Source organism: Passer domesticus, chromosome 4 (assembly GCF_036417665.1).
Source record: "Passer domesticus isolate bPasDom1 chromosome 4, bPasDom1.hap1, whole genome shotgun sequence".
NCBI classification, from domain to species: domain Eukaryota; kingdom Metazoa; phylum Chordata; class Aves; order Passeriformes; family Passeridae; genus Passer; species Passer domesticus.
The window spans coordinates 15304700-15331872 of record NC_087477.1 but is presented as its reverse complement, the minus strand read 5'-3'; the positions used below and the strand labels follow the sequence as shown (position 1 = coordinate 15331872).

Genomic DNA, 27173 nt, shown 5'->3' with positions numbered 1-27173 from the left:
GACAGGCTAACACAGACAGGACTCAAGTGTCTCTAAGAGAAGCCAGGATTATTCACTGTATTTCTCCTGGTAATTTCTCCTTTAACAAAATACCTACTTCTACACATCCCACTTCCCCCAATCTGACCCAGTAAGCAGCACCCTTATGATCCACACACAGACACACACAACCACTCCACCATATACACACATGCATCTACAAATTATAAAAGCCAAAATAACTTTGGCACAACACAAAGAGGTGGTTGTCAACAAAAACAGATGGTCAAAGAATTGGGCAAACACTCAGAGTTCCAGAAATGAAGCTTTTGCTTTCATTCTAAATGCCACACTTCTTACCCAGCTCCAGACAAGAGGATACACGGAGCCAGTCACAAGCTCGCTTCCTGCCAGGCTTCTCTGTTTTCATGACAAAATTAAGAGTCCACAGATGGAATAACTCAAAGCTAATTTTTACACAGGTTGGTTTTCCCTCTCTCCCTCCTCCCCACGATTCCAAACAACAAGAATAACATATTGTACGAAATTAAAGAAACAACTACAAGGAGGGGGGAGTAAAGTTGCAGTGAGGTCATTTTGTTGCTATGACTTCAGTTATGCAAGGAGTTCTATTTAATCTGAGAAATTATTTCTTTCACACTGTGCCTCAGGAAGTCTGCTTCAGCCAAAAGCCTGACAGTATCACAATCCACCATTCCAAGTTCTTATTTCCTCCAGACATTCAAGGCAACGATCGTAATGTTGCTCTGGCCCGTGACCCTACTGCCAGTCAAAATAGTCCAAGCTTTCTCCCAGCCCTCTTACTCTCACTGTTTCCTCCCCTCTCCCAACTCCAGTGGAAGCTGGATTCCCACTCCCACTGAATTCAACAGAGCCCAGTGGAGAGCAGACAAGGTAAATCCTAGAGGTTGCCTCGCTCACAGCACACTATATCCCAGGTACTTGGTAGACACTCCTCTGAAACTGTGCATACATGGAATCTAGTCCAATGAAGGAAAACAAGCACAGTATTAAGAAGCAGGAATACCTAGCAAAGAATGTGTTCACACTTACCTCTTAAATAAGTAAAGTTCAGAGAGATCTCAGCAGCACATGGAATTATTTTTCATTTCTTTCAAATGGGCATTCCCAAGCACTTGGCCAGCACCGGCGGTGTTCACATCTGTGGGCTGCATTAAGGCTGATCACCTCCAAGAGCCGCCACTTGCCAACCAGCACTGCCCTATCAGGCTTTGCTTAACAGCAAAAGCCAAGTACCCTGCTGCAGTGCATTTAAAAACTTAGGTAAAATGTGGTTTTGCTGGGACACAGAAAAACAACACATTTTTAACCTGAACACCCAGAACTTTGAGCAGAAAGGGAAGGTGCCTTGCCAGCTTAAGGTAAACGGTTTCCTGGGGATCAATTTGGCATAAATCCAGCATGATTTACAGAAGCTCTGATGAAATGTCTAATTTTTAAACTGTAAATTTTTTAAGGCTGACATACTACAGCCCAGTGCTGATACTGATACCCACATAAAGGGCCAGCAGCTGCAACAAATTCTAGTAGAAGTAATGAGTTACTTGCAACTGATTGATACCAACATTTAAAGCAGCTGAAAAACAACAGCCTATCAGGAGACTTGGCCACCTTCCCTCCAGGCTGTTGTCAGCACTGACTGCACTGTGTGGATGCAGGAATACATTTCCATTTACCATACCCAAGGAACTACTGCTCTGCTCCAGCTTGAAACCACCATCCTGTTACACGTGGCTCTGTGCTGTTCACAAGCCCAAGCAGAAGCACTAAGACAGCAACAATTTCCACTCAGGTGTGAGGGTACTGACTTCATGGCTCTTCAACTTGGCATTCAATCCCTTCGTCTCTATGTTAGAGAGAGTTTACACATCCCTCCCCCCCGCCAGCACACAGCTATCAGAGCCAGTTTGCCAACACACACCCATTATCTGGATTTGCCCTCCATAAAGCTCCCATTATGGACTGAACTGAGTACTCATTAGCCACAGCCAACGCTACAAACAACTGAGGTCAGCTGACTGAGAGACTGACCTTTTGAGTATCGTGCCTCCAAAATAAACTGCACCATCCACACCATTTGATGTCCTAGTTAATTGGAACCTCTTTTTCCTGCATTTTGTCAAACACAGTAAATGTCACAGCAAATTTTAAGTGACAAGAACTTGGAAGACACATTTAATTTCCCAGTGGCATACAACAAACTAATCCAGTTTGCATTACGCTTGTTAGAGCTGATCTCAAAGGTCCAATGCATAACCAGAGTTTGAGAAATGTTCATTTACAGATTAGCTCCTGCCCTCTGACCTCAGCAGGAGCTTAATTTACAATGATGCAAACTCAGCTGCACTGAGCTCTAAAGGCATTCATGGGGAGCTGGAAACTCCTGACCAACACATGGACTAGGCTCCAGCGCTCCTGCTTTACCTCACCAGAGAGCAGGTGGGAAATCTAAGGATGGCCCAGGTCTGATCCTTCAGGTCGTACTGCATCTCCCTGCGAGATGTACAGAGGCCAACACATGCGTTGGCTTGGGCATATTCAGACAGAGCTCCAAAAGTTCTGACCCTCACCTTTTTTTCCCCATTTATGTAACTTCCAGGTGTATAAGGGTTGAATACTCTCCCACAGAAAAGTAACTCCACATCCTGATATGGACCAGAATTTTAACTTCTATGCTGAATCTCATACTTTGAACCTCAAGGAGTTTCTGAACTATCTTTCTTTATTAAACATGTCTTGTACTAAACCTTCTCTTTTCTATCTTGGGTGGAGAATTCACCTCCTTCCAAACCTACTATACTTATTGCAGTTCAGTGACTATCCATAGCAAAACCATCTCAGCCCAGAGCAAAATCAACTCAGCCCAGAAAATTATTATTTAGTTAAATGTTTTTTTTTTCTATTTCATTAGTTATTTTCCCCATTTTGTCACTTCTACACAACCTTGGTCAGTTTGCTCTTGAAGCTATCCATAATTTACTACACACCCTAACTTTCAGTATATATAGTTACTTACATAGGCATACACTCAAATGCCAGAGGCAAGTCTTAGGATTAGCTGACTGCTCTTAATATGTTAAATTCCAGCGTACCTTTTTAACACAGATATCCCCAGCTGGGGAAAAACAATCCTATACGTCCTTAGGAACATGAAACATATTTTAACCAAGCACTACCACGAGCACCTTTTCAAAGTCCCAGATGACAGGAAAAATGACTCCACAGCCATGATAAATCGTCTCCTTAGTGGATTTAATGGCTGTCATTTAAGACACTATTTTCCTTCCTGTTGGCCTCACAATACAAAACCATCACATACTCTTTCTGGTTTGACAGCCCCACGGGGGCAGGGTGCACACAAGGTTTAACAAAGGACATACCACATCCTACTCTAGGTACAAAAGTCTCACTTAGACATGAAAGAAATTATGACAACTAACAATGGCAGCTCCATCCAGACCAACCCAAGGCTGCCCACGGCTTCCTCACCTTCCCACAGCCATGACTAGTGCAACCTGCTCTTTGGAGATTGCCAGGCTCTGAACAAGTGTTTGGGTAACAAGGAATACACCAAGCTGCAGCCAGTACACCCACATAATCCAACAAGAGCATGTGACATGTATGACAAAGCAAGACTCCATGGACAGACCTGGCCACACCTATTCCTCCAGGGCTCATGGGGCTACAGATCACTTATTCTAGGGAAAAGACAGCTCTCATCAGAAAGGTGAGCAGGGAGAGACCACTGCAAAGCTGGGGACAAAGCCATAACTGCAATGTAAGAACAAAGTCTTGAATCAAGCTTTTCAGAGTCATTTGGGGAATCAAAACATCACACATTTCATTCATGGTTAGCTCCAATACATTTATGAGCTTTTGCATACTCCCAGAGTCATCCGCTAACTCCACTACCCTGCTCTGCCTTACAGAGGCCACCTTGATTTACCAGTGCCATGGGCCCAGGATCCTTGAAAGTCAGGGGAAAAGTCATCTGCCCCTTTTCTCTAAAGCCCAAAGACCAGACAGCTTCCTCTGCTTGGTTCCAACAACCAGTGAGCCAGAAAAATTTAGCTCAGGTACTAAGAAGTCACTGATGTACTTCCAAGAATCCTAAGCTCCCTTTGTTTCACACCATTTCTGCAGTAGCTTCTTTCAGAAGAACATCTGGTGTAGGCCACACCAAAGAACCATCCAGCCCAGCACACTGACAGAAACCAGCAGCACACACCTTGTCAGTGGACACAGAATAAAGCAGGCCCACGGGGACACTCATTCAGGACACACGTCCAGTCCCTTAACAACATGCACCTCTGGGACTACCTGAGCTCAGGATGGCTTTCCTGTGTTTAACTATCATCCCTGTTTGTGTTCCAGGCACCCACCCAGACTTCACCCCTGCCTGACAAGCCATCACTCAGCCAAGTCAGACCAGTCAGCAAACCTGCACTCGGCTCCCCACAGCCCTCCCAGCTGCCTCACTGCTCAGCCACACCTTCATCTCTGGCACACCAAGTCATATGTTCAGATCAGTACAGACAGCTCGCCTGAGGATCCTCTACCACCAAAACAAAGGTCCCTGTCCCCTCCATATGTGGGAGACAGACAGCAGATGTATGACAGAGAATCCTTCAGTCTTAGGCACAGTTCTGTCACACATTTGTAACCTGCCGTGGCGTGGGAAGATTGTGACACAACATGAGCAAGGCAACTACCCAGCGCTGTTCCCAACTGTGCTGTCTCACAGTCATCTCAGCTCCTCGCCCAAGCTTTCCTGACAAACCTCCTCGTTCCTACCCTCACAACTTCCTGCATCTCCCTTCACAGAGCAATGCTGTATCTGAAGAGTTCAACTCCCATAGGAACGCTACATATTTCAGCATCTGTATTGCTTTGCAAGAAGATAAAAGGCAAACCGCAAAAGAAATGCGGAGGAGGAGGGAATGGCCAAATCCTCACTGCAAGGTCAGGCACTAATACACCATCAAACTGGTAACAAAGAAACTCACAGTTAACATTTCCCTTGGGTGACATCATGTACATTCCTGTATATCCTGTCTCCTTTCCCTTTGTCTCTGCCCAACTCCTGACAGGCCAGATCTACTGAGACACATCTGACAAGGCCAGCCCAATGAGGAATGCTACATGGGAATTTGGTAAAGATCCAATGGACACCCCACTGACCCCTTTCTCCTTTCCTCCATCTCCACTTGGAAATGGATTCCATCTTTACCCTGCTCAGTAATTGACCTGCACTGGTTGCATTCTTTCTCTGGGCAGCTTAATTTCTAATTCTAGGCACTTGGTAGCTGGTCCACTTCCTTTTCCACAGGAAAGGAGGACCCTGCCACACAGACCAGAGACACTACTCAGACAACAGGGAGCCTTCCTGCCCAGGATCAACACTCTACCAAGCAGCAGCAACTGCTCCTCCAACTCTTTCAAGCAGAGCTTCATCCTTTACAACACAATTCTCCAAAAGCTGCAGAAGGCAACTGAACAGCTTGAAACCTCAGCTCAGACACTCGCTTGGTACGGAGATTGGCTTTCACGACCAGGGGCTGAACACGTGACCTCGAGCCTCCTGTTCTTCCACTTCTTCACCACCCAGGACATTCAGGGCACACCCACCTACAAGCCAGGGCCTGCAACTCCACACTTTGCATGGCCATTAAGACCACTGCTTTCGTCCACAACACAGGAACCCTGTGATTCACTCAAGTCACTGACCACAGAGGAAGAATTCCCATACCCTGAAACAGCAAGTGCTCTTTTTCAGCTCATCCATCACACTTCTTCTCTAGGACGCCAACTATTAAGGCCATAAGTTCTACTGATATAATTTAAAACATGTCCCTTGGAATAATTCCCCTTGTTCATTCATTTCCAGGTGGCAACTTCTAGGATGATGAATTCATGTACTACACAAAAAATTTCAACAAAGTACAGAGTCTGCATTTTAGTCTAGTCCATACAAAACGGACTAGGCTACACTGCTCCAGAAGCGCAAGGGCCTCGAGCACTACAGACACATTAGCTAGAGACCTTAGCTCTGTCCCCCTACCCTTTACACCTTTTTCCCTGGCATTTACCTGCTTCCTCCATTCAGACTGCAGGCTCTGCAGCTCACCTTGCCTTGCACTCTCCTCCAACGTGTGATAGGAGGAGCCTGGGCTCCAACCACTGAACACAGAAGCAGAAAGCGATCAATTCACCCTATGCAGACTCCCATTTTAACCTACACATTCCAAACAACCTCCCCAGCCACAGCACATTCCAGCAGTTCACTGCTTTAGCAAACAACCCTGTAGTCTCTCAGCAACAGCCTTACAGAACACAACCCGCTTCATCTCCAGCCATCATGTTAGCTCACGCATCATTTTAACTCTGCTTGCTTCATTCTGCCTCAGGCCCAGATCACATCAAGCAGACCAACCCCAACCAGAAGCACGAGCTCTCTAAAGCCTCAATTAGCCAAGCAGAGGCTTCTGTACAACTGAGGAAGCCTCTCTAATGAGAGCTTTCCTTCCAGCTCTTTGATTAAGCAAAGTGGCCAGAACAGCAAAAGTGACAGAAATGTTCACTGGGGGCCTTACATTTAGCCTGTGTAGGCAGGCAAGCCAACAGCAGCTGACGGAGTATGTGAGCACACACTCCATGACTGAGAGCCCTGGGAAGTGACAGGAAGAGCTCTGCACCACAGTGCTGCCCATTTCTTACAGTGCTTACCCCAAAAATGCCTCATGCACAGTCCATTGAGCTTTGAGCTCTCTGTGCCATGGATGGTTTATCTGAAAAATGGGAGCAGGACAGAACTGCAGAGGTTTCCTCTTCTAGCAGGAGCAAAGACGGAAAAGGAAAAGACGGACGCAGAATAAGCAAAATATCATATCCAAGGTAAAAATGACAAATTAAATACAACTTACTGAAAGCTTAGCTCTTTACCAGAGGTTAGTAACTCTTTACCATAGGACTTTCAGGTGTCAGTATTGAGGGCAGCAGGGGCAGATTCATAATATGCAGGTTCTGAGACTAGTGAGTGGAAGGTTCCTTCGTACCAAGACAAATCGCAACAGCTCTTCTAGAGGACAGAAGTGGTGGATGGCCGGGAGCCATCCACCCTCTACAGCTCTTAGAATTCCCTTTAAACACCCTAGTGCCACAGCAAATGCAGCACTGGACATCTCTTTTGAGCTGAGGCAGTCAGCGGGATACACTGGATACCAGCTGCCTTCTCCTTCAAACAGCCATCATCGTCTTATTTAACAGCCCCCTGCCTTTATTCCACATTTCTCCACAGCCATCCATGAGTTCTCCCATACTTGAGCAGTACAGAGCAGCCCCAACAAGCACTGCCACTTGGAGCATATGCCCCCTACTGAATCCAAAATTCAGTACTTCGTCCAGCAGAGGCAGGAACATTAGTCACTCAAGGAAAACAACACTGACAGTTTCCTTTTACACCATTCTTGTGGAAGCCAGAGTCCACTGAAATCCATGCAAAACATTAGGTTTATCCATAATGTCCTGCAGAAGCGCTGCTACACTTCCCTCTGGAAGCCGTAGCTATGTGCAGCAGCCAGAACCAGATGTAGTCAGGCAAGTCGTAAAGAGCTAAATGCTCATTGCCAACAGCCACTCCTGTTTCATTTCAACCCTCAATAGCCAGAGGGTTAGCATGTACATCCTGCACCTTTAAAAATTGTCTTAAATCTAACATTTTTGCTGCCTTTGTCCTGTCAGATAGAATATTTTTTTAAGTCATCGACTGCTGTATGTTACACATAATTGAGAAAATTGTTTCAGATAGCTATTACAATGCTCCAGTGACATTTCTTTCACTTGACCAGCAATATCTCTAACAGCAGCTATCCTCCTCAAGATTTGGTCCTGTAGATATTGCCCTACCCAAACAAATTTCCAGTGATAGGTGATTGGTCCTGCCTTTATTTTCCCCATCAAACATTACTCAAAGAAGTAAAACTTTCCTCCTTGCTAGGCTCTTAAGTCTTCCCTACAGTTAGTTTATGTATAAGATCTATCAGTTATTTCTTCCCAGGGAGAACAGCCACCTCATGCTTTCCTGAAATTACCATACAGATTGCTTGTAGAGGTACTAATATGATTTTCCTTATTTAGAAGCCAACAGCTGTGTAATATCACATGTTCTATTCAGCCTGGTTTGTGATAAGCTTGAGCTGTCAAAAGCACTCAGGCTGGCCACAAGAACAAAAGCATGGAGTTCACCCCTGGACCGCTAGGCCTGCAATAGACAGACCAGAGCAAGTTAAGACATTAACAATCAACAGTATTCTAGCTTTTAGCTAGGAGCTCCTGTGGGAACCATTGCAACACAGGAGGGTTGCAATCCACAAGGCTTTGCCTCACTGGGAGCAGTGGGCTAGCCTTTCTTGTGGAGAACCCAGGCAAGGCCGGCTGGACAGAAAACAACCCAGGCAAGGGTCACAACATTGAAAAAACCACCAAAGAGCCCCTGCAATTTGTCCTAGGAGTAGCTGGAATCCAGTAAACTGGTATGTCCTCACATGTCTAAAACAAAGCTGGAGGACAGACTTAGGGTCAAACACCAGCCCCTAAGCTTGTACAAAGCTAGCAAACTTGAACAGAGGGTCCTGAATGATCACACATGAAATCAAACTCCTTCCCTGGTCTCAAAATTTGTGACCGGAGGCACAAAGTTATTAACCAAGTGATACCAGAGGTGTTGAACTCAACTCCACTCGCTTGGGAGAAGACTCCCCAGCATACAGCCAATAGATTAGCATGAATTTAGGAAAAAAAAAATACTCAGCAGGTTTGAACAGCCAAGAAAAGTATTTTTAATTTGAAAATAAAGGAGAAGGAAGTGTTTAGGGAACAGTTACACTCCACTTGTCTCAGATGCTAAGTAGCTAACATCACATTTCCCACACAGCAAAGCCTTTCATTTCTCATGTCTCAGGGTCAGACACCAATCAGGAAAACACCCCTTTATGCACCATGATCTACCCTGGCCCAAGGCACTTCAGAACACAGTTAAGCACCTGCTCAGATTAAGACCAGTCCCAGAACCCTTTCTTTCACCACAGCACACACTCCACAACCCTGCGGGCACAATTTCTAGCAAGCTGCAAGGTAAAGGCTCCTCTTGTCTCCCTAGTTCTTAAAGCCCAATAAAAATTATTTACAGCGTCTCCGGGCTATCTGGTTTAATCCTTTCCAGCTCAAGTATGACATTTGCTGGGACACTATTAGGTTTCTTACGGTGCTCTGACTAGCAATCACATCTGTACCTGACTGTCAGGGGACACTCTTGGCTGAGCTGGCCACCCCGGTCTATGCTGAGAGCTCTGAAATTTCTCAATTGAAACATTTGAAAGTTAATGAACCCTTCTAACACAAAGCTCCCACAGCTCGAGAGTTCTTTTATGAGCCCAGCACACGGTGGATGCACAGGAAAACCTGACTTCAGGCAGGCCTCCCTTTTCAGAGCGCACCCAGGCAGAAGGTCAGACTCTCAGGCACAGCACAAGGCGGTCAGGATCAAAAGGCACCACCCGCAGGATAGCTGGGTGGCTCTGCCACGTGGTGCTCCAGGCCACAGCCAGCTCAAAATAGGGCTGGCCATAATCACAGGCCCTCACTGGATGAACACACAGCTGCTGTAAATGGCAAACCACTCTTAACTCTCTGAACACAGTCATCAACTCCCAGCCACTCTCCAAATGTGAAATAAATATAAAAGCCTCAAGAGTCACTTACATAGAAATGTCACAATGGGGGAAAAAAAAAGACAATATTTTCAAAGCAGTAATTTACTTACGTGCATCTTCATTTGAACTTCAGGTCATCTTTCAGGAACACTTCTGTCCTGTGAACTTCAAGCAGTGGAATCTAGAATCAGAGCCCACCCCCACAGTTCCACATGACCCAAAATCCATCAGTATCCCAGGACACAAGAGTCAGACACAGAGAACTGGTGCCGTTTTTACAGGCATTGAACAGGCTCTTCCACAGAAGGCAAGAATGGGAGGCAGGACCAAGGAAACACAGTGCCTCTCCTCCAGAAGCACAATCTTCTCCCGCTTCCACTCACTCGTGCCAGCTCATATTCATCCCTCCAGAGCTGCACACCCAGCCCAAACAACACCACCCAGCCCAGGGATAGCACTGCATTTAACTGGGAGCATTGGAACGGGGGCAAACCCACACCCAAGTGCAGGGCACTAAGCTACCACTGCCTTATCAGTAAAAGGGACTGGCTTGTGTCTTTGAGGTCATGGGTCCCATTTTTTCCCCTTGTTTTTTAATTGCTAAGCCTGCAATTGGGGTTGAGCATGGAGAAGGGGGAAGGGAACAGAATCTGGTGAACAGCTGGGGCCTATCACTTTTCATTGCAGGTCTTGGAGAGATGTGGTTGACAGAGTGATGCACAGAGGCTGTCCCAGTTAATGACTTCACCATTCTCCATCATTATCCCCATCATTAGGAAATTAGGAGGACAGAAGGTATTTACTGTAAACCTGCCACCTCCCAAGGAGAGATAAATAGAAACTGATAAATGGGATCTTCTGGTGCTGTTCGTCTATTAACCTTCTGCTTCCCAGTTTAGGCATATGCATGCTATCCTGCCATTAATATCCAGTAATTGGCATAGCACTGGGCAACACGCTCCTACCTTGAGCGTCAAACATCTCCTGTGCTGCGTGCGAGCGCACGGCCATGCACACCTCAGCTCTGCGGCTGGCTTTGGGGAGGGGCTGCCATGCACAGCTCACACCTCAGCCCCTTGGCTGAGCCAGCAGCCAGACCAGCTGGGTCTGAGCATCGGGCAGGGATCTGATGGCAGGAGACTTGGGAGGAGGAGAGGGCACTGTGTGTGTATGACCTGCCCTGCATGGAACCAACACACCAGGACGTAGGGACACTGGCACCTCCAGCTGAGCTGCTGTGTGTTCTGCCAGCCTACCTGTAAGTACAGCTCACAAACGCCTCCGGGGATGAGAGTCCCACTCACCGCAAACTCTCAGCAACCAGGAAAGAAGCATTCTCCACACCACCTCAAAGCCATGTGTTCTGCAAACTGCTAAAAAAAAAAAAAAAAAGAGCAAGCTTCTGAGGACTTGGAATTTATGAAGTCACTTTGCTGGTCAAAAACAAGCCAAGGTTTCAGCTACCTGGACCGACACTTCAGCAGCTCCCTCCCCATATGAGGGGCTCTTTGCATGTGCTCTTTGCATTACTTCACTCCCACAGACTAAACCTCTGCAAAGGGACAAGTCCTCAGAGGGACAAACTGAGCCACTTCTTCCCTCAGCAACCCAACCCTGCAAGGCTGAAGCAAATCCATATTCAGAGACCAGGATATTAACCATATGGGAAGCAGGCCCACTGGCAGATCAGTCAAAAAACTACAAGTCTCTTTATCGTTTTTTCCACCCAAAAGGTTACACCTCCGCTCTGGAAAAGCCCTGACTCGTTGCTGCCTTCCTCTACTCCTTGACATCGTTAACCGTTTTACTTACCCTACCTCTAGCATTTTGCTTTCAACCAGCATTACAGTTGCCAATTCACATGGTGTGCAGGTGACTACCAGCAGGAGACACCAGCCAAGATGACAGCTGCATTTCTGATGAGGAACAATCAGAACAACTAAACACAAGTCTTAAGACACCCATGTTATTATGGCAGTATTTATCAACACGTAACCTTTTCCAGAAGCTCAGGGCAAACAGAGGGCCTGTTTTTGCATGTACTAACCTGGCAAGCAGCTCATCTGCTCTGTGTTGGATGGATGGCTCCAAGGCCCTGGAAGGCAAGTACTGCAGGCAGGAACCACGCTTGCTCCTTCCACACGCACTCTCTTGCACGCATCAACCCAGTGCAAAGCCAGCGTGACTGTGATGGTGAGCTCTAATGGGAACACCAGTATTAATTCCCATCTGTCCAAGCAACTGGCAGTGTCCATCAATTACAGCAAGAGCCAACTAACAGTTGCAGCTGCAAAATAATAAAAGCAGAATTAACATTTCAAGTTCCTGTCATTCACCTGAATTTTTTACAGTTGTAATTAGCAAGCTGCAGAAGCTGTCAACAATCAACATCAGCCAATCTGTCTGCACCAGGAACCCAACTGCCTGCCAGAAATTGTCTTCGACAGGTTTTTTTCTCCCCTTGCTTCCCTCCATTAAAATTTTCCCTTCAAACCCCCCCTACCACTCATCTCTTTTACCACCAGTCACTAGAATTGAACATGTCAAAACAGCGAGAGACAGAATGACTGACACTTAACTGATAAAGTCATAATTATTTCCTTGCTCCAAAGCTCAGTATCAAAACATGCTGCTGTCTGGTTCCCCAGGCCTCTGCTTCCCTGCCAGTAAAGAACTAGAGCTGCAGCCCCTTCCCAATGAGGTCACTCTTACCGGACCCCAAACATTCCTCATGCAGAGACACTGAGATAGTAAAAGAACCTTTGCAGCTGAAGGACTGCCCTTTGAGGAACAGGTGCAACTGTTTCCCAATCTTCAGCACAAGAGCCTGTTACTAATTTTACAACCTGCACCAGCTCCTTTTACTCAGGATCACCCGAAATCCCTGCACTCCGAGGGCTTCAATTTCTTTTTTCTGTTGTGCACCACCACACAAACAAGAAAGAAACCAGAAACTAACAAGTCAAAACAAAACCAACAAACCCCAAACATTTGGTCCTTTCAGTGTCAGCCAGAAATCAATTCTTTTTAAAGACCCGAGAGCGCAGAAAGCATCATCCTTGCAGACTACAAGCACCTAGAACCAGATGCCGTACGTTCAGGGTAAAGTTAGGTTCTGTTGTTTGTTGGGGTTTTTTTGCAGGTTTGATGTTTTTCTGTTGTAGGATTTTGGGTTTTTTTTGTTTAGTAAACCCTCACATTTTTAAAGCTAACGATCTTCCTCGAAACCAAGCTGTGGCACAGGTAAAACACACGTTTTTATCAGTTAAGAGCTGGTTTTTAACCTCTGCATTCGGAGCTGGTCAGATTACGTGACACGTACCGCAACAAGCCGGGACATCTGTAAATGGCCTGGGATAGACGGCTCTCACAGGCGCGTCCCTTCACCTGAGCGCTGTTACGGAGCTCAGCGCGGCGGGGGGAGCTCTCAGCCCCTGCAGCACCGCTGGGCTCACCTCCGGCAGCGCCCCAAGGCCCCGGGCGGGCCCGGCCGAGGGCAATGGGAGCACAGCACAGAGCAAACTCGGCGTGTGCTCCACGCGCGCTCCGCTACCCGGCCTCCGCTTAACGTGGTAACCCACAGCTGAGCAACCGCAACCAAAGCCTAACACCACATAACAAAAACAAAACCAAAAAATCACAACCAACCAAACCAAGAGCCCAACCCCTCCCCAAAAATACAAACAAAAACAAAAATCAAAACAAACAAATAAAAAAAAAAACAAAACGGAAAAAAGCCAAGAGCCTCAACAATTTGCATATCCACCAACAAAAACCGCATGAACTGCCCCTTTTCTTCACAAAGCACTGCACAATAGGTTTCATAGTCAATCCATGTAGATAGGTGCCAACCTGCTAGACTTAATGTAGCATTAGTATGTTACTACACACTTGCTCCGAATTAGTATCACTGAGTCACCATTGTCTTAACAAACAGCAACAACTGAATGGAACACAGGGTAGAAAACCCTTCCCCGGCACTCTTACACACATAATGTTAATAAATTGAACAAATAATAAGAGAAAAATCTAGTTAGTAACGCAAAAATATTTGAAGAACACATTAGAGGAAATGTTCCTTAACAAAAACATCGCCGAAAACGCATCAGACAAATATAAACGAAACACATAATACTCCAGAAACTGACACTTACACCTCTTAGCACAATGCAGGGCAAAATTCACCTGCTTTGCAAATGACTCCACAGGATATAAATCCCTTTTTTTCCCATCTTGACAGTGAGATAGGCTTCCAGCCTGGGACAGAGCCTGCAACCCTTGTGCTTCCCTTTGGACCTAAACCCACCTCTTTCCCAACACAACCAAAACCCGTTTTCCTCAAACCCAACCTGTGACACTGGGAGCAGCAGGAAGGGTACAGAACCATCACTTGGTCTTAAAGAACTGCGACGCGCACGCCCATCCCGAGGGCACCCACAGCGCTGCCCAGGCATCCCTCAGCAGCCCAAAATGCCGGGGAACAATCCCCGCCCGAGCAAGAAAAGCCTTCTTACCGACAAAATCTAGCAGGAGTGCCAGGGATGACGCGATGTGCGGGGTCAGCACCTCCCGCCGCGCCCTGAGGGGAGCCGCTCTCTCCTGAGGGCAGGGATTTCCCGACGCGCCCTGAGGGGAGCCGCACGCGCCGCGGCGTGAGGGCCACGTGAGGCGTGCGCGAGGGCCACGTGAGGCGTGCGCGAGGGCCACGTGAGGCGTGCGAGCGCCCCAATGACGAGCCGGCGACGGCGCCCCCTGCTGGTCACTGCCGGCGCGAAGGGCGCCGGGCGGCGGGGCAGGAAATGTTGGGATAAAATCCCCAGCGTTCTCCTCATCCTCGTACGTGAGACTGCAAACGAACTAGCGCACGGCAGATTCATTCAGATCAATAAACCAAGTGAAGGCAGTACAGAAACTGGCACAAGGGAAGCCTGAGAGAGCCTTGAGGATCTAAGGTCTGGATTCACAAATGGAATTAAATAGGAAGACATTATGCATCAAGTAGAAGGCAAGAAACTACTACGTATTTATCCAATATTCTTTTGGCTTCAGATGATGAATTTTAAAATTGAGGAAATTCCCAATACTTTCCAATCTTAAAATTTCACTAATAAAGGAGAGCAGAAGCATGGGAAAGGGGCATTTTTGTTTTCACAAGCAGCATTTCCAGTGATTGAAATGTACCTCCTCACACTGCTTATTGTAAAAAGTGCACAAAGCATTGGTAAAGTGAACCTGACGGTGCCAAAATACTCATGTAAGGAATATCAGGATCCAGGGCAGGCCTGTGCTCCGGGAGCTGAGCCTCTGGCCCGGTGCTTGAGGACGAGCTGCGGTGACAGGCTGGTGGGACACGCTCCCGCCCCAGGGCACGGCGCTGCCGCCTTGTGCTGCCCACGCTGCCCGAGCCCCCTGCCCTGCGAGGCTCTGCACTGGCCTGGCCCGGGAGAACCCTCCCAAAGGGGTTCAGGAAAAGGACTGAGCAACAGATACAGTCACAGAAGCCCAGAACCACCAAGACTGGAAAGGACCTGTAAGACCACCCAGTCCAGCCATCAGCGCAGCACTGTAGCCCCTAATCCATGAACACATCCCTCAGCGCCACATACAGATGCTTCTTGAACACCGCCAGGGATGGTGAGTCCACCGCCTCCCTGGGCAACCTAATCCAGTGCCTGAGCACCCAAACAGTGAAAAAATATTTTCTAACACCTAATCTGAGTGTCCCATTTCAACTTAAGGCCGTGATAAACACACAAAGTGCTTCCACAGCAGAGGTGACCTCCCAAAGGCTGCAGTCACACCGGCTGACAGCAGTGCGCAGTTCCAGCATACAGAGACAATTCCTGGAATGGCACAGGGGCACACAGCCCTCGGGTGAGCCCTGCTGGCTGCCAGGGGGTGCCAAGTGCGGGCCCTCAGCCCACGTGTGCCGGGTGCCCCTCTTCCGTGCCTGGAGCTGCTGGATTGGCACCGGGGCTCTGGAGCAGAGCACTCTCAGGAGCTGGTGCAAATCCAAAACTTGTGAGAGGAGCAGATGACGGAGGTCAGGGAGAGCCAAGCTGTGCAACTGACTGCAGGGCACCCGAGCCTCCGGCTCCGGCAGCAGCAGGGGTGCCAGGGCTGATGGAAAATGCAGACAGCAGCATCGGGCATGCTGAGACCAGCGGAGTCAAGGGAAGGGATGGACATGGCAGCACCACGTGCTGTGCAGGAGGCTTATGTGAGCAATGCCATCAGCTCCCAGATATTTCACCTGGGAACCCCTACTCTGAAATGTTCATCTCTGGTTTCAGCTTTCTAATTTAGAGCCCGTTACCTCAAACACAGTTTGTCATCTTTTGGATCCTCCCAGGTGATTCCTCTTTAGAAAGCCCAAGGGACTCCCTGCAGAGTATCCGGGGGAGGAGAGCAGCACAGGGAATGCCAGTGCAAGGCTGTACAAGAACCCCCAAGTCTCAAAGCACAGCAACCCCCTCGGCCGAGGCATTTCTCTGAGCCTTATCCCGTCCTGCAGGCTGGCCACAAAGGCTGCATGTACATAGCTGGCATTCTATCCTGCTTACATAGATTAAGTTTGCTTTGGGTTCACTGCAATGAAGCAGCCTGAAATTTTATCAGGAAATTGTTTTTTCACCTTACAAATTATCCAGGATTTCCCTACAAGGACAGAAGTGACAGCATGTATTCCTTTTATTAAAATCATTGGAATTAGGATTGAGACTTGAGTACTAATGCCATCTGATGTAGTTTCAACTGTGCATTCCAAACATTCCAAACAGGACAATAATCCTGTCCAAATATTTTAAAAATAAAAATAAAGAAAAAATCAAGATGAAGATGTCAATCTTACATGAACTAATATTTCACTTGACCAACAATTTGGGCTTTAATGCTAGAATTAAATAGTTATTCAAAATAGTTTTGGAAAAATCATTAGAATCTTGAAGTCCAGGGATTTGAACAATTGTACAAGCTGTACAATCTAAAGGCATGGAGGAGTTTACTTCCTTTGGCCAGCTGACAATCAGGTTTCCAGCTAACCTCCATGGTTATCTGAGAAAAGGGAAGAGGGATAGAGCCTGGTGCCCCACTGAACTGCACACCAAAACTGCTGTTCCATCAGCTGAGAGCAGGATTGGGTCCTAAACATTTCTGGGAAACCATAAAGATTCTTAGATTTTTCCATCCCCAAGCAAGGTATTAGATTTTTTTTTTTCTTTTCCTTCTGTGTAATTAAATTCTCACTAGTCAAAGAGGGCACAAAAGCAATCTATAAAGAGCAGTCCTTGGAAAAAGGATCTGACTCTCCTGCACAGCAGCTGGGGTTTAATTGGGTTACTGGAAAGTATGCATACAAACTAGAGAGATCATATTTCTGATCAAGCATTTAAAATTCCTGTAAATAAGACAAAAGTAAATATTTCACATGAAGCATAAACTGGTGCCAAGCCATTTCACACACAAAAAAATTAAAAATAAACTGAGCAAACAAGCAAACACTGCTGTATCCTGGTCTCCTGCCTCAGATCCTCTTTCAAGGGATGCTGCTCCTATAGTCCATGACCTCTTAGCAAAGGGCGTGGGCCTGGCTTTCACTGCTGAATATTATTTCTCTTGGAATGAGAGATTATGACACTGAAGTGATGGGAAAAATATTTATGACTCACGGGGAAGATGGTTTGAAGCATTTTCCCCCTTTTAAGCTCACAAGCCCACGGAAGGAACACTACAGACCAAGTCTTCTTAAACTCTATGAAGTCTGAAGGAATTGTTTTATCCTATTCTACTCTTACCAGCAGCAAACACAGCCTAAGGTGTTCAAGACCCACCCACCAAATACTCATGGCTAATTTAAAAAATCAAGTTGTGTTTAGAATTTTATCCTGACCGTGGAGTATCTGGAGAGCCTGAGTGTGCTGAGCATTATGTGAACATTGCAGACTCCCTCCTCCGCAGAAACCTGCCAAAATAGGAATGCTGGAGCAGAGAGAATTTGCCCAGGATGGTCCTCTCTCCACTTTGCTTTTCCAAGAGAACAATACACAACTCCTGCTTTCCCTCTGCTTGTTTGCTGGCTGTCCTACAAGGCACTGCCCAGAAGTCAGAGGATGCACTCCAACTTCCACAGCTGCCTCCACACAGGACCAAATGTACTCACTGAAAAATCACATTTTCACTCTTCTGACTTCCTCAAGGAAGGAACCTTCCTCAAGAAATGTCCAAGTTCAGCTATTACCCATCATCTTGGAAGGTTTTCCAATCTAGAGGGGCTAGAAGGAAAGCAAAGTCACATTTATTGGCACTAACTGTCACCAGTGAACAGTCCACGTGTCATCGAGGCCACGGCGACACAAGAACAATTACATCACTTGCTTGACAACATTTCTGATGGCACCTTAGGGCTAAACCAGTTTGAATACTCCCTCAAAAACATGAGGGAACAGAGCCATAAGACATGAAGTTTGAAAAACCATATTTATCAGCAAACAGCGGCATCCTGGAGACTGGGTTATCGAGCTGAGGGATAATGCCTTGTCACTGTTTGTCATGGGTCCCTGCAGTGTGCACAGAGCTCAGCTGCACAGTGATGCCAACACCCAGCTGTGACACACCTGGGGATAATCCCATATCCTTCCAGTGTTCCTGCCCTTCCCAGGCCAAGGCAATGCAGGTACTTGCACAGTGGCCAGCTCAGCAAGTAGAGAACATTCCAGGCAAGTGCCTGTGTTCAGACACCTGGGAACTGGGATTCTGGTGGACAATAATTACAACACCTTGCCCCAAGCTGGCACCCAGGTGCCTTGTTCGGACACAACACGCTTGCAGAGAACAGCACTGCAAAGCCTCAGGATGCTTTCCCCCTTTGCCAGGGAAAATGGGGCAGTATGCATTCAGCAGCAGTGAAAGGAGTTATTAGAAACAGAGACTGGGGGCTGAGGAGGGAACACCAGGCACAGGATCCTGTCTGTGTATCTGCATTTGCACCCATTGCTCACACAGTGAGTGTCACTCAATCATTCACTTCAGCATCTCTTGTGAAGCTGCCAGCAAGTGTCCCAAAGATGGTAACAGTTTTGGGCAGAATAACGGAGTTCACAAAAAGAAAATCACCATTTTCTTCACTCTTTCAGTTCCACTGATTATTATGATTAAAAGAACAAAGGAGAGGAAAAAGAAACGTGAACGAAAATAATTTCAACACTGAGACCTTTCAACACCAAGACCCAGCTCTAAGCTACTGAGCTCCCCAGCAAGACTTGCACAATGCCTCATTCTGAGAGTCCAGCATTACAGTGCTGGCAGAGCGTCAGGGAGTTTCTGACACTCTCCTTGACCAAAGGACCTGTGGCCCAGGTGGCTGTGGTGCTTCCTCCACATTTGAAATCATGCGTAACTCCAGCAGAACCAAGTGCCCTGGACAGTGTTCATTCCAGGACAACTCACTAGAAATATTTTGCCTAATTAAATACACTCCATTCTTCACAGAACAGGAGATCTCTCGGTGCTGGAGAAATTATATAATGTCTTTTCAGTGAGATGGTTGTGCCTTTCCAAAAATGTAAATTAATTCCTGCGGGGAAGGAGAGCGAGGTCTGGCCCAAGGAGCGCTATTTGGCATGATCACCTCTCCTTGCTGTCTCACAGTCGTTCCTGCACAAAATCTGATGTGGCAGCTTGTTTGAAACTTGTTTATTGGGAAGAGGTCATAGGCTGAGAACTGTTCAGAACAGGTCAGGCATCTGATTAAAGGGTGAAAAAACTGAAATGCTTCACATGCATCTCTGAGACAGAAGCTTGATGAGGAGAGAGAGCTTGTTGTAGAAGAATGTTGCCAAGTACCTCACACGGCAGGCAGCAGCAGACTGCAGGACTGGTTAGAGCAGGGGAAGATTAAATAATTCTGCTCTCAGCATTAACAAATAGTCAATATTGTTCTTTTGTACTTCAGGACAGGTTCGTGCTGGAAGAAAGCCCCTCTCTAAAAGGGAGATAATATGAAACTGTGCCAGTCCTGAAGAACCAAGAGTCAAAACAGATGGGGAGAAAGAATAACATCTTGAAATGATCAGCAAAACAAAGGAGAGGCAGATCATCTGCTTATCCCTGGTCTTGTACCACCTCAGTGGCTGAATTCCAATGTCCTGAGCCCCAGCTCCATGACTGTTTCCCCAAGCTCTTCCTTCCATCTGTTGTGCTTTTTGACGTGCGTAGGGAAAAAGAAATCCAGGGCTTTGCTATGTTATGCATTGTTGCTCTCACACTTTCCTGTCAGCTCCATGTGAGCTGTGCTGTCCCAAGCTTTAGAGGCTGCAGCCTCCAGCCTGGTGACACTACCAGGCTGCTCTCAGCGCTGTTGAACCAGAGCTGTCATGCACTCCAGAAGTAGCAGGCAAACAGCCATGTGCTTCCTTCTCCTCCTCTCACTCTGCCTTTCTCCTTCCAGCTTCATTGTGATGCTGTTCCAGGGAACAGCCTGAAAAGACAAATTCCTTGCTCCCTGCAGTGCAGGTATGACACGGTTTTCCTCTTGCCAACCTCACACACTCTCCTGGTCACGCCCTGCAATGTCCTGCTGGGGGACTTGGAGTTATTTGCATTTGGGATGGAACAGCAAAACCATTTCAGAGCCTCCTGTAAAAGCTTAAGTAACTGCAAGTTAGGAAAAAGATAACTTCCAGGTTTTCCAAGAAGAAAATGCTTAGGAAACAGCAGGGAGAACCAAAGTAAAACATGAGAAATCAAAGTTGTCTGAGAGGCATGAAACTCCACTAAAAAGGCAAAAATCTGATTAATTTTTCAAGGATGATTTCCCGATCAACATCTGCACAGAGAAGGAAGGGCCCAAGCTGTCAAGCTCAAGTGTGTGGTCCTTTGCTGCACTTTCCCTGGGAAGCTCTGCAGCATTTCCCAGGATCTCCTGCTCTCCTGGGCCAGTCCCCTCCCAGGAGCTGAGCTCAGCACTGCATGCCCACAGGATTACTGAATCGGCAAAGGTCTTCCAGGAGCTCTGACCCTGCATTCCTCAAACCTCTCTCACTCCTTAGAGCATTATGTCCCTCTAACCTAGAGAGCACCAAATAAATCTCTCCAGCTGTTCATTCCAGGCAGGCTCTGGCTAGAGTTCCCTGGAGCATGAGGTGCTACTTTAGAGTACACCAGCCTCCACTGTACTATAACCTGACCACTCCTCTGGTGAGAGCCTAGAGCTGACAGCAGGGAACTCCAGCCCCTCTGCTGCCCTGCAGGGGTGACAGGAGCAAACCCCCAAACCTGTGGTCTGGTCTGTACAGTTCCACACAGGGGCTGGCAGATACCATTTATACCACTTAAAGTACAATTGTTGTGTCTCACTAGCTGGGCTTCCAGCATGCAAAGCTAATACAGGGAGTTTTTAAACAGATATTTAGAAGCCCTCAGGTGAGGTATTTATTATTAAGAAACCAGAAAGTCATGAGAAGCCCAAGTATTACAGTGCCGAACTTAGCCCTGGGGAGGGCACAGCTCTGGCCTGAGAAGCACCCCAAACATCTCCTTTAGCTACACTCTGGCCTAAACAGGTTTTTTGCAGAGTAACAGATGGATTCAGAAATTACAAAGGTTCCAAAGTAGAATCACCTTTTGAAAAAAAAAACAACTAAAAAGTGTTCTACACTAAAATTAGAGTGCAAAGCACTGGCAAAGTGAGGAGGACATAGGAGAATTGCACTCCCTCATGTCTTTTCCTTCTGGTTTTTAAAACCACTTGAAGGACTTCCTCCTGCCCCCCCAGTTAGGACACTGCTCTCTCATGCACTCTCTCTCTCCCCATTGCAGTCTCCAGCAAAACGTCAGAGGAAAAGAAAAGTGACAAGCTCCTAAGAAACTGAATAGCTCATTCTGTTTGAATATCACATTAACCCGAAGCTCTGCTGCTTCATTTGTCAGCTTTTTCAGCACTCTCCATCCCTGCAGCCCCCTGACCCGGGCGCTCTGATTAGCCATGATCAATGTGCACATTTGTGGGAGCTCTGTGCACACCGCTGGACCCTCGGCCTCGCCCGCTCATGCAGATAATAACAGCACTTCGAGTCACTTGCCCATAACTCCAAGCTTCATTAAACAGGGGGGATGTCACCAAAAGTCCCTTTAACTGTCTTTTCGTTTGCCCGTAAGGGAAAAATTGACAGTGCTGAAAAATGGGACTTGGAATATAAATAACCCCTGGTTTGGGTGTTGCAGTGAATGCTCGCAGTTGCCCGAGCCTCCATGCAGGAGCCTCCTTGCTGGCATGGGTGGGAGGAGAGGTGGCTGTGTGGAGTGGGAGACTGCACAGAAACAACCCCGGGGGCAGGAACAGCTTCCCAAGGAATGGTTTTCCCTGCACAGAGCAGGGTCTGGGCAGAGAGTCCTGTCAGTCACCTTTGCTGCTGGCTGGCACACTATTTTCCATCTACCCTAAAAATTAAACCGAAGTCTAATGAAGCACCAAGGGGAGAAAAGGGTAGAAAAAAACAGGTATTTGCCCAAAGCAATGAAACCCAAACCCACAAACCCCCCAAACCCAATCTTTTGCATTTCTAGGCCATGTCAGATATTACCCTGACAGGCTCTGAACCCTAATTACAGTAAAGAACTACAGAACTACTTCTTATCTGCCCCCCCAGGATGTCCAGGACTATTCTCATCTGATCCCTGAAGAGCTTTCCACAGAGCTCTGTACAGATGATCCCTCCACTCCCTCAGTGGGTCTGAGCCAGGAATGCTTTCCAGCAGAGCCTTAGGGTGAGCCCTGCACCCCTTGCATCCCCCATGAAGTCTCCCAGTAGATCCTCCCACCCAGCTCAGCCAAGCGTTGTGCTTGTCCTATTACGGCACATTCCATGATGCAGACAGGCTCCCAGTGACTTCCATGGACTCCAGAGCAGGTTAATGCGCTGTCACCTCTGCTGGGAAGAGCTACACATTCAGGGCAAACAGGAGCCCCTTCCTTTGGGAGACTCCTGACCCCAGACAGAATTTCTCTTGCCTCCAGAGCACAGACTGCAGAATGAGCCACTGTCTTTAAAACAAACACTCCAACGTCGTGCTTCTCATTAGCCCCCGACTTTTGTCCCCTTATTCATGGGAAGGAGCACCCTGGCCACGGAGCAGTTGTTCCAGTGCTCTCCCTGAATAGGGTCTTGTTTCTCTGTTGGAGCCCGCAGCTCTGCTGGGCTGAACTCCCCAAACTGCAGCAATTATTGTGGCTGAAACAAGATACAGAGCACATCAGGACCAGGCCACAAAGACTCCAATAAAGGCAACAAGCACATAATAAAGCCCCATGACAACTGATCCTTACAAAAGGCTGTCCTTACAGAGTGATGTATGGCAAGAGTTTTCAGCCCGGTGCTCCCTGCTTTATCTGGATTCAGTCAGCCCTGAAGCTGAGATGATTTCTGTGCTTTGCTCTCGTTTTCTCCCTCCTGGCAGTACTGCCCACAGGACAAGAGACAGACTGACAGAGGCCAGCAGCCTCAGCAGGGACACTTCTATCCCAAACCTGCCCCTTCTGTCCTGCTGTAAAAGTCAGGGAAGATTTGAAAGGAGGAGCAAGGGGGAGGAAAGGAATGCTGGGCATGCAAAAAAAGAGGGGGACAATAAAGATGACATGCTTGTGGTGTTTGAGGGAAGGCAGCCTGAATATGCAATGGGAGTGCAGCCTGAACCCCAACACCTGCTGGATGTAATGGACTCTGAAGTGTTGTTTCAGAATTAATCAAGTCATTTAAAATCATAGCTGTAGTCTCCATTCACTACTCCTGTGCATAAACGCACTGATCCCGATACTCATCCATGTCGGGTGACTTGAGCAATATATCACCATAATTGCCATTTTAGGGCTGCAAATTGGAGCTAAAATAACCAGATGCAAAAGAGATGGCCATATCATACTCTCAAGATGGATCTACAAAGTTCAAGGAGAGTTCAAGCATGGAAGAGGCAATAGAGAGGGGTCAAGTGTAAGGAGATTGTTCATGTTCAAGAGGAATTAACTTTACAAATATATTGTTTCTGAGGTGGTAATTGTACCATCTTACAGCTATTCATACCTCATTGAATCTTTGCATTCTTCTCAGCCATTAGAGTGATTGTTCCTCGTTGAAATAAATTTGATTTTGACAAAATATTCTGTTTTAAAACTGCAACTAATTTCCCCAAGATTTTCTCCTTTCAAGTAATTCGTGCTGAAACCCCAGAGCATCCCAGGTACGAGATCTTCAAACTACAGCCGTTGCATCTATGAGAGTAACATAACTCGGACCTGAGAGCTCATCAAAAAGAGCCTTTAGACTGCTGTTCTCACCCAAAACACCCACACAGTGTGGCTGTGGGCCTGGTCTGGAAGCTTTCAAGTATTGAAACACTTCAGCTACCATGGATTTATGGTTGCCAATACAGAAATGCCTTTCAGCAGTCAAGGATAGTATTTTCCATACAACTTGACGAACAAAAGTTCTCATAAAGAGCCAAGTCAGTTGTTCTCTGGAGAAATCAAGTGACAGAGCATCACGAGCACCAAGGCAAGGCCGTACGAGCAGGAACAAACTGTTCTGCCTTGTCCAGCCAAGGTGATGCCCCACAGCAACACAAGCACTCCTGCCCTCAGAAGACAGCTGTCCTACACATCTCTGCAAACCAAAGCAAAAGGCATTCCATCAGCTGTAGGGCAGGTGCCTGTGGAAGTTTTAAGCCTCTCATCAGCACTAGTTTAAGAAAGTGTTTATCTTTTATGCTTTAGAGTCAGGTGAGCCCATTATTTGTGTTTCTCTTCCCAGCTTCAAATTGCACCATTTAAAGTCTGATTCCAGCTTATTGCCAAACCACCCCCAGACCTAAGAATTACTGGCAGCATCTAGCAAGTCCCATGCACAGCCAGGGAAAAGGCACTTCCCATTGTTCCTGTAAGGCTGGGTAAGTCTCCCCTGCAAAGCTGTGATTCCAGCACACTGCTACTACACCCCCAGCAGACAAAGGGGCAGCCTCCAACCCTGTAAATCAGCCTGGCACCATTGTGCAGGGAGAGCTGTGCTAATTCATCCTGCGAGGAGCCGGTGACCTGAGCCCTCCCCACAATGGCAGTACAGAGAGCTAATGTGCTATGGGTTACTTGGTAATTCCTGCAGCATAATTGGCCAACATGGAAACGGTAGCAATGATTGAAGTTCATAACTAATTGCAGCCATTACCGAGACAGCATTATTTATGATTAACTGCATGTAGCAGGCCTGATTCCGATTTCACTCACATCTCATTCCAGGCAGTTGTTTGACAGGTAGCTGCTGATGTTTCCCTTCTGGAAGAGGCTCACCCTCATGGCTACAACTGTGTTTTCAGCATATCAATTCTACATCACACTGAGAACACCAGGAAAGCAAGGGGTTTGGGGTTTGAACTCTAGGCTGAGGAGGGAAAAGTCTGCATTTACTTGTTCTTTGATTGCCTGACAGCAGAACTCTGTTAGCCCATTCCTGGTGCTTCAGGCAGCCTGCTGACCTGTCTGCTCCTCTACTCCCATCTTTACCTGGCTGTCCGGTCAGGTGGGACTTCTGCAGCCTCACTTGACAGCTTCGGCACTGGCAATTACCTGTGTTTCAAATCCTCATGTGCTGCTTTGTATGGAGTGGGAACAGAGAAGGCAGATTGCCTCAAGAAGCTTACATGCCATTTACAGTTCAAAATAAATGGCTTCCATTTCTCATTTTTTCCAGAGGTCTGGCTGCTGCGTTTCAGCAGGAGTTTTCGGGAACTGGCCTCCCTTGGAAGTCTGCTTTCAGCTACTGGTGCTCAGCACAAAAATGCAGCAGGTGGGAAGGCAGCTCAGGCAGCATTATTTGGGTACTGCCCTAAACATGGACTCATACACAAACATAAAAGAATGTGTGTGTGCACATACATAAAATGTATGAAAATCAAGTTTCCATAAAGTGCCCCAGTTGGACACACTCATTACATTTGATGCAGCCAGGTCAGAGCCTCGAGTCCCTTGCACAGAATGAACAGTTCCATATCTTTATTTTACTGAGAGGCCTTGTCTAAAAACTATCATCTGCAAATGGTAATTTTTCTCCACCTTTCATAAACACCAGCAATAGCACAGCCCTCTCTCCCCCTCTCTTTTTCTTATTCAGGATATCAGGCAGATAAGAGTTATCAGTAAAGGTCATCCTCAATTTCTGTACAGAAATGATCTGTCTCCGGTATGTAATAAACATTTATCCATGCCTTTATTAGCTATATTGGATCTGACAGTTCTGTTAAACCATTTTCTTTCATTTTGCTAGGTCATGACGGTTAATGCTGCTAAAAAATCTCATCACTGCTTTTGATCACTGTATTGTCTTCCCAGCGTTAGCAGGATTTTGTAAAGGTAAGCACTGGCTGGAATGACCTATTAAAGTTACAGCCCGTTGAGCTCCTGGCTTTTTTCTCCCCACAATAAAAAGCGAAGGAGTGCAAAGCATAAATTCTACTCTCGGGGTTATATTTAGTTGGGCAGCTGACATTTAGGAGAGCAGTCACTTCAAGCCCACTTTGCATTGGTTTCGCTCCATCTTTTTCACATCCTCGAGTGTCTGAAATGGTGCTGGAAGCCACAGCACGGCAAATGAGCACAATTAGTGGGTCCAGGAGGTGATGTCCCAGTTAACCCCCACCATGCCAGCAGCATGTTAGGCAGCTGCTCAGAAAGCGGTGGCTCGGCATAAAGCCACAGGAAATACCAGAGTATGAAGACCATGCTGAGCCTTCCCAGAACTGGGATCTGCAAAGGCAGCAACAGGAGTGAGCTACCTCTCATGTACCTGGGCAAGGCACATGGTCAATGCAAGTCTGCCAGCCTCTGGAGGAAGTTCACTGTGAGTTTACCCTGCTGTTCCATGTAGTGAGCAGCAGCCCCCTTAGCCTGCTGTCCTGCCAAGCACAGCAGCCAGAAACAAGGGGCTCACAAGGTACAGGTATCCCTTGTGATGGCTGGCAAGAGAAACCTGTTCTCAGAAGGAGCCTGCACTGAGCTGTGAACATCTCACACACAGCTACAAACCCCAAAACACCACTCTGCTGGGGGTGGAACAGGGCAATATGGGGATACTGCAGCCACAGAGACTGCACTGGAGCTACCTTAAACATCTGTAGCTAAAAACTACCTTCTGCCTGCAGCCCTGTTTTTAGACTGTAGCAAGGGCTTGAGATCAGTGGTAGAAAAGAGCATATCACATCTTTGTGTAAGCAATATATGGCTTTTCAATTTCCTCAAACAGCCCCTTATTCGGCAGCAACAACCCATGCTGTTCTGTTCTCTTCTCCAGCTGTACACAGCTGTAGCTTCACCAACTTCCAAAGGAAAACAGGAATGGATGGCTGCAGCAACTCACAAGAACAACAGCAAAATATTTTCCCGGTCTCCACGACAACAGGCATATC

At 47.1% G+C, this 27173-nt stretch overlaps 2 long non-coding RNA genes across 25 annotated transcripts in view; one reads left to right on the top strand and one right to left on the bottom strand.

Moving 5' to 3' along the window:
- LOC135298584 (uncharacterized) overlaps window positions 1-27173 on the bottom strand; it is a 250881-nt gene that overhangs the window by 189772 nt on the left and 33936 nt on the right. For 17 of the 23 annotated variants that reach the window (XR_010360586.1, XR_010360578.1, XR_010360568.1 and 14 more), the window contains exons 1-4: window positions 14246-14367; window positions 11779-12018; window positions 10988-11104; window positions 9842-9896 (exon numbers count right to left, since the gene is read on the bottom strand). This is a non-coding gene — a long non-coding RNA (uncharacterized LOC135298584). Of the gene's footprint in view, window positions 1-9841; window positions 9897-10987; window positions 11105-11778; window positions 12019-14245; window positions 14368-27173 lie in introns of those variants that run through there. The other 6 variants (XR_010360570.1, XR_010360573.1, XR_010360582.1 and 3 more) reach the window with 5 other exon arrangements.
- On the top strand, window positions 4730-10677 carry LOC135298587 (uncharacterized). 2 transcript variants are annotated; one of them, XR_010360599.1, is made up of 4 exons: window positions 4730-4983; window positions 5112-5174; window positions 5351-6915; window positions 10419-10677. It is a non-coding gene; the product is annotated as an uncharacterized LOC135298587 (long non-coding RNA). The 2 variants fall into 2 exon arrangements; XR_010360598.1 differs by having other exon boundaries at window positions 5299-6915.